Consider the following 7,972-nt stretch of genomic DNA (forward strand, 5'->3'; position numbering starts at 1 on the left):
GGGCAGTGGGACAGCCTGGAAAAAATCCGTGCTGCTGCTTGGCATGGGCAGTGATGGGCCAGCAACCAGTGCCCCCATCTCTGGGGGCTGCAGGGCCCGGGGCAGGGTGGTCTGGGGGGAAATCTGGTCCCGTCCCGACACTGGAAAAATCCAGGGATGGAGGAGAGCAGCAAAACACTCGCTGTGTCCAGGGGGTCACACTCAGCACACTGAAGGGAGCGTGGCCACAAAAACAAGGATGTTTTATCCCCCAAAATAACAGAGGGTGATAGAAAGGAGCAGTGAATCCCTCAATGATCACACCAAGCCTCTTCCTGCACTGTGAATCCCTCAGTGATCACACCCAGCACTCTCAGGGTCCCATGGATCCCTCAGTGATCACACCAGCCCTCATCCTGCACTGTGAATCCCTCAGTGATCACACTCAGCACTCCCAATGTCCCAGTGAATCCCTCTGCAATCACACCCAGCCTCATCCTGCACTGTGAATCCCTCAGTGATCACACCAAGCCTCATCCTGCACTCCTGGGGTCCCAGTGAATCCCTCAGTGATCACACCCAGCAATCTCAGGGTCCCATGGCCACAAAAACAAGGATGTTTTTCCCCAAAAAATAACAGAGGGTGATAGAAAGGAGCAGTAAATCCCTCAATGATCACACCAAGCCTCTTCCTGCACTGTGAATCCCTCAGTGATCACACCCAGCACTCTCAGGGTCCCATGGATCCCTCAGTGATCACACCAGCCCTCATCCTGCACTGTGAATCCCTCTGCAATCACACCCAGCCTCATCCTGCACTGTGAATCCCTCAGTGATCACACCTAGCACTCTCAGGGTCCCAAGAATCCCTCAGTGATCACACCCAGCCTCATCCTGCACTCCCATGAATCCCTCTGCAATCACACCCAGCCTCATCCTGCACTGTGAATCCCTCAGTGATCACACCTAGCACTCCCAATGTCCCAGTGAATCCCTCAGTGATCACACCAGGCCTCATCCTGCACTGTGAATCCCTCAGTGATCACACCCAGCACTCCCAATGTCCCAGTGAATCCCTCTGCAATCACACCCAGCCTCATCCTGCGCTCCCCCTGGGCCGGCTGTGCTCCGAGGAAGGCTCTGGCTGTGGGATCTGGCCGGCTTTGTGCAAACAAGGCCGTTCCTGTAGGTGTGTGACTGCACTGACCCACATTCACAAACCCTGGCATCCCGCGCCGCTCCCGGCTCCGCCGCCGCCAAAATAAACCCAAAATAAACCCAGCCCAGCTCTCGCAGCTCCCGGTGCTCCTCGGGGGGAGCAGGGGCTGGGCTCCACCTCCCCTGGATCTACACCCCAAGACCCCCGGATCTGCTCCCCCAAAACCCCCAGATCTGCAACCCATCACCCTCAGATCTTCACTCTATAACCCCTGGATCTACATCCCAAAATCTCTGGATCTGCATCCCCAAACTCCTCTGGATCTGTGCCCTAAAACCCCCAGATCTGCACCCCAAACCCCCTGGAGCTACGCTCCAAAACTCCCAGATCTGTACCCCAAAACCCCCAGGGCCCAAACCCTCCAGATCTGCACCCCAAGCCCTCCAGATCTACACCCCAAATTCTCAAGATCCATGCCCTAACCCCCCCCGATCTACACCCCCAAACCCTCTTGATCTGCACCCTAAACCCCTCTAATCTATACCCCCAAAACCCCAAGATGTGCACCCAAAATTCTCCAGATCTGCATCCTAACCCTCGTGATTTACACCCCAAAAACCCCAAGATCTGCACCCCCAAATTCCCAGATCTGCACCCCAAACCCCCCTGATTTACACCTCAAAAACCCCAAGATCTGCACCCCAAATCCCCCCTGATTTACACCCTCAAAATCCCAGATCTGCACCCCAAACACTCCAGATCTGCACCCCAAATCCCCCCTGATTTGCACCCCCAAAATCCCAGATCTGCACCCCAAAATCCCCTGATTTGCACCCCCAAAATCCCAGATCTGCACCCCAAACCCTGTGGGCTCCCCGTGCCCCAGACTGGAGGCGTTGGGAGATTTGAACCTCCCTGACCTTCCCGTCTCCGGCAGGATTTAGCGCTAAAACCTCGACTTTTCTGTTCAAAGAAGGTTTTGCAACATTCCCGGCATCCATCCCTGGGCAGAGGCTCGGAAAATAAAATAAATAAACAAGAGAAAAACGCGTGTGATCCTGGAAAACAAGGAATGAAAGAGCGGGGTGGGATGGGGCTGGGACAGAGCTGGGCTGTGTTTTTTTGGGGTCTGAGCCATCACCCCCTGATTTGTGGAGCAGAATTTCCCTGTCCCTCTGCACACACAAAGTCTCTAAACAAAATAAGCTCCTCAAGGCCCCTCTGCTCTGCCTGCCTGGCTGGGTCTGCAGTGAATGACCCCAGTGTTTTACATGTGCTGCTGAAAGGATTTTGATGAGTCACGAGCTATTTCTGTAAATAATTAAAAAAAAAAAAAAAAAGAAGGAAATGGACATTCAATATTAAAAAAAAAAAAAAAAAAAATGGGGCCCTGTGAACGTTCATCTTCAGAAGACGGAAAAATTAAAAACTTCCCCAAAACTTCGCTGTGTGCTCCTTCACGGGTTTCTGCACGGAGTGAAGTTTTGGGGAAGTTTTTAATTTTTCTGCACACCAAAACCTCCAGATTTGCACCCCAAAATCCCCAGATCTGCGCCCCAAAACCCCCAGATCCACACCCCATCACCCCCAGATCTGCCCTGCACAATGCCCGGGATGAGCTGAGGTTTCTGGAAAGGTTGGGGTGGCAGAAGTGGGAGCTGACGCCCGTCCAGGTGTCCAATATCCCATCCAGGGCCTGCTCCCACCTTTTCCTGGGCTTTTCCTTCCCACAATTTTTCCTCTCCTCATTTTTTGAGCCCCCAGAGCAGGGGGGTTCACAGTAATCCCACTGGGATGAGTGGCCCGAGTGTTTTGGGGTCCCTTCAGCCCCGATCCCAGCCACAGAGACCCCCAAAACACCAGGGAAGGCTCAAATCTCGGAGCAGGAACCCTTTGGAAATTTCCCTTCCTGACCTTGATATTCCAATTTCTTAATGCTCATTTAGGTAAAAACCAAACTCAAAAACCCCAAAGTTCTCCCTCTTTTTTTTTTTTTGGTTCTTTAGAGCTCTCTGGAAGCTTTGCTGGCTCTGGGTTATCCAAGGCAGTGACTTCCCCCAGTTGTGCTTCAGGGGTGAGCAAAAATCCCAAAGATTTGGGGTAAAACATCGGGCTGAGTAAAAATCCCAAAGATTTGGGGTAGGTAAAGCATCTGGGTGGGCAAAAATCCCAAAGATTTGGGGTAAAGCATCAGGGTGAGCAAAAATCTCAAAGACTTGGGGTAAAACATTGGGGTGAGCAAAAATCCCAAAGATTTGGGGCAAAGGACTGGGGTGGGTAAAAATCCCATGGATTTGGGGTAGGTAAAGCATCAGGGTGGGCAAAAATCCCAAAGATTTGGGGTAGGTAAGCATCAGGGTGGGCAAAAATCTCAAAGATTTGGGGTAAAGCATCTGGGTGAGCAAAAATCCCAAAGATTTGGGGCAAAGCTTTGGGGTGGGTAAAAATCCCATGGATTTGGGGTCCAGCTGGAGGGAAGGGAGGGATCCATGTGGACACAGCTCCGGAGCAGAGGGGTGGGTGCCTCCTGCCAGCGTTTTTTGGGGTGCAGGAAGTCGTGTCCCAGTGTCCCCTCCCATCCACAGACTGGTTTTGCAATCAAACTGGGAGAGCTTTCATGTCTGTGCCAAAGGGAAAAAAAAAAAAACACCAAAAAATAACTAAAAAAAAAAAAAGGATAAAAAAGTTTCTAGTTTAAAAGTTAAAATCTACAAGTGTTAAATCCATCAGAGCCAGGGATGGTCCCAGGGTGGTTGGGGAGGGGGAGATGGGGACCCAAACCAAACTGGGGAGGGGGAGATGGGACCCGAACCAAAATGGGGAGGGGGAGATGGGAACCAAACCAAACTGGGGAGAGAGAGATGAGGACCCAAACCAAAATGGGGAGGGGAAAATGGAGACCCAAACCAAAATGGGGAGGGGGAGATGGGGACCCAAACCAAACTGGGGAGGGGGAGATGGGAACCCAGACCAAGATGGGGAGGGGAAAATGGGGACCCAAACTGAGCTGGGTGAGGGGAAATTGGGGACCCAAACCAAACTGGGGAGGGGAAAATTGGGACCCAAACCCCCAGAAATGGGGAGGGGGAGATGGGACCTAAACCAAACTGGGGAGGGGGAAATTGGGGACCCAAATCAAGCTGGGGAGGGGGAGATGGGAACTCAAACCAAACTGGGGAGGGGGAAATGGGGACCCAAACCCCCAGAACTGGGGAGGGGGAAATGGGAACCCAAACCAAGATGGGGAGGGAGAAATGAGGACCCAAACCAAACTGGGGAAGGGAAAATAGGGACCCAAACTGAGCTGGGGAGGGGGAAATGGGGACCCTTAACCAAGATGGGGAGGGGGAAATGGGGACCCAAATCCCAGCTGACCCCACACTCACCGAGCAGATGAAGCCACTTTTCACCCCTCTCCTTCCTTCCAGGGCCGGCCTTTGCTCCTGGAAGGATTTTTTGGGAGAATTTCCTCACTGAAAAGGGAGTCAGGAACTGGGGAGGAGCTGCCCAGAGAGATGGTGGCGTCCCCATCATCCCTGGAGCTTTTCAAGTTGGGGATCACAGAGAGATCTCAAAAAATCAGTGAATTCTGTAAAAAAATTTGTCTGTCCCTGGAGGTTTTCAAGATGGGGATCACAGACAGATCTCAATAAAATATTGAATTCTGTAAAAAGTTGTGGTGTTTTTTTTTTTTTTTTTGTTGGGATTTTTTTTTTTTTTAGTTTTTTTTTTTTTTTTTTGTAATTATTTTGGGGGGTTTTTTGTTTTTTTTTTTGGTTTTTCGGGGGTTTTCTTTGGTTCTTTCTTCTTCGGGGTTTTTTTTTTGGTTCTTTTTTTTTGGTTCTTTTTCTTTGGTTCTTTATTCTTTTTTTGGTTCTTTCTTTTGGTTCTTTTTCTTGTTCCCCCCACAGCAACCTTAAGCAAAGCAAGGCCCAGCAGCAGCAGCACGATAGGTAATTTCTTTTTATTGCATTTTATAATGCCATTGTCCATACAGATTACATGCAGCTAGACCTACTGTACAAGGGTTTACCGTCTGCCCACGCAGACACGCGGAGAGCTCGGAGTACAAATACACAGCCAGGATTTTCCTTTTTTACAGCACGGGGAGGGCAGCGAGGGAGCCTCGGGGTCGCTTTTTACACATCCGCCCTCCCCTCCGCCCCCCGGGACCTCACCCCACCTCCCCAGCATCGCCTTCCCGCCCAGCGCCGCGCAAACCGGGGGGAAAACGGGGGAAAAAAGGGAAAAAATGGGAAAAAAATGAGAAAAAAAGGGGGGAAAAAAAAGGAATAAAATAGGAAAAAAAGAGGGAGAAAATAGGAATAAAAGAGGAAAAAAAGAGGGAAAAAATAGGAATAGGAAAAAAATAGGAAAAATAGGAATAAAATAGGAAAAAAAGAGAAAAAAGAGAAAAAATAGGAAAGAATAGGAAAAATAGGAAAAAATATGGGAAAAAAAGGGGAAAAATAGGAAAAAGAATAGGAAAAAAAGGAATAAAAGAGAAAAAAATAGGAAAAATATAGGAAAAAACAGGCAAAAAATAGGAAAAAATAGGAAAAAAGACAAAAACTAGAAAAAATAGGAAAAAAGAGAAAAAAGGAAAAAAACCAGAAAAAATGGCAAAAAATAGGAATAAAGAGGAAAAAAAGATGAATAAAAGAGGAAAAAATAGGAAAAATATAGGAAAAAATAGGAAAAATAGGAAAAAAAGGAAAAAACTAGAAAAATAGGAAAAAATGGAAAAAAGAGGGAAGAAAGAGGAAAAAATAGGATAAAAAGGAAAAAATAGGAAAAAAGAGAAAAAAAGGAAAAGAACGGAAAAATGGCAAAAAATAGGAAAAAAGAGGAAAAAAGAAGAAAAAAAAAGAAAAAATAGGAATAAAATAGGAAACAAAATAGGAAAAAAGAGGAAAAAAAAAAGAGAAAATAGGAATGAAATAGGAAAAAAAATAGGAAAAAAAAAGGAAAAAAATAGGGAAAAAAAAAGGAAAAAAATAGGAAAAAAAGGTGGTGGCAATGCTGGCGCTTCCCGGATGTCCCCAAGGGGATGTCCCCAATCTGTCGCAGCTCCATCCTCCCAGCCCAGCCCCTGGCTCTGGAATGTCCCGACCTTCCCCAGCGCCCGTAGGATAAAAACCGAGATCCAGGGAGAGGCTGCGGGGCAGCGAGGTTGGCCAGGGGTGTAAACAAAGCCAAGAAAACCCTTTGGTTTGGTGCAGGTTCAGCAGCTCCTCCTTCCCTCCCAGCGCTGGGTTCTGACCCCCCCGTCCCCAGGTGTGGGGAGAAGAAATCATTGAGGAATTAATAAAATAAAATAAAATAAAATAAAAAAAAAAAAAGAAAAATAAAACAAAGACAAAACCGTGGAAAATGAATAATTCCTTCAGTGGGAGATACCAGAAAAATGCCTTTAGGTCCAGGGAGGTGCCCTCAGCTGCCCCCAAGGGTGGAGAGAAACAGAAAATAAATCACAAAAATACAGAATAACCACCCCCCCCTAAAAAAAAAAAAAAAAAAAAAGAAAATTTGTGTTGGTAGGTTGACAGCCAGAATATCTCTATCTCAATATATACAGACACACAATTCCGTTTGGTCCTTGATCCTCCCTCCCTCCCCAGCAGCGTTTTGAGGTAAAACTCGCAGAATTCCGGAAAATTCCAACCAAAAATGAAGCAGAGGGGCGGGAAGGGAGGAGGCAGCGAGGCAGGAGGGGACTCTCAGTACCTGGGCTCAGGTGGAGCCTGCAGAGGTGGCCGGGCTGGGTGGGGGTAAGAGAAGGAATTCGATTTACCCAATTTAATTTAAATTAAATTGAGTATCAAACCAGGCACGTTTCCCTTTGGAATCGTGGAATTCCCAGGGCGGGGGGGAAAAGGCATCACCTGGAGCCACTGGGCTTTTCCAAATCTGTGCATTGTGTTTTAAGGGGAAAAAAAATCCTCTTTTCTATGGATAGATTTATTTTTATATATTTAATATATAGGGAGTGCTCTTGGGCTGAATCCATGGGGATCTGCAGGCCTTGGGAGGCATTTTGGGGGTGTTTGTACCTCTGGAAAAATTAAAAAAAAAAAAAAAAAAATCACACCCCGAGGAGGCTGGAAAAAAAAAGGGAAGGTAAAGGAAAAGGGTGAGAAATGGGAAAAAAGGGGAGCAGCTACAGAACCCCCCAAAAATCAGCTGAAGAGCTGGCAAAGAGGGATAAAAATCCCCAAAATCCCAAAAGCCTGGATGGGGACAGAGGTTCCCTGTGGAGGGTGGTGAGGGGTGGCCCAGCATCCCAAAGTCTGGAATGTTCCTGCTCCTTCCCGGGAATAAAGCAGCAAAAGGCGAGAAAAACCCCCATGGCAGCTGTAAACGTGAACCAACAATGATTTAAATTAAAGAGTGGGGGGAAAAAGGGGAAAAAAATGAAGAAAAAAGGGGAAAAATGGAAAAAAGGGGGAAAAAAGGAAAGGAAAGAGGGGAAAGTAGGAAGAAAAATAGAGGGAAAAGGGGGGAAATAGGGAGAAGAAGAAAAAAAGAAGAAAAATGAGAAAAAAGAGGAAAAAGAGGAAAAAGAGGAAAGGAAATGGAAAAAGCAAAGAGGGGAAAACAGGAATAAAAAAAGGTGAGGGCAAAAAGAAAAGAGGAAAATAAGGGGAATAAAGAAAAATGAAGAAAAAAGGAGAAAATGGAGAGAAAAAAAGGGGAAAAAAACTAAATAAAAAAGAACAAAAGAGGAAAAAGTAAAGTAGATGGGGAAAATCCACGGCGCCTCGCAGCTCCTTGGGCAGGAGTGGGATGGGGTGGGATGGAGTGGGATGGGCACAGCAAAAGGGGCTCTGGTGC

Source organism: Melospiza georgiana, chromosome 23, assembly GCF_028018845.1.
Source record: "Melospiza georgiana isolate bMelGeo1 chromosome 23, bMelGeo1.pri, whole genome shotgun sequence".
In the NCBI taxonomy this organism is placed as follows: domain Eukaryota; kingdom Metazoa; phylum Chordata; class Aves; order Passeriformes; family Passerellidae; genus Melospiza; species Melospiza georgiana.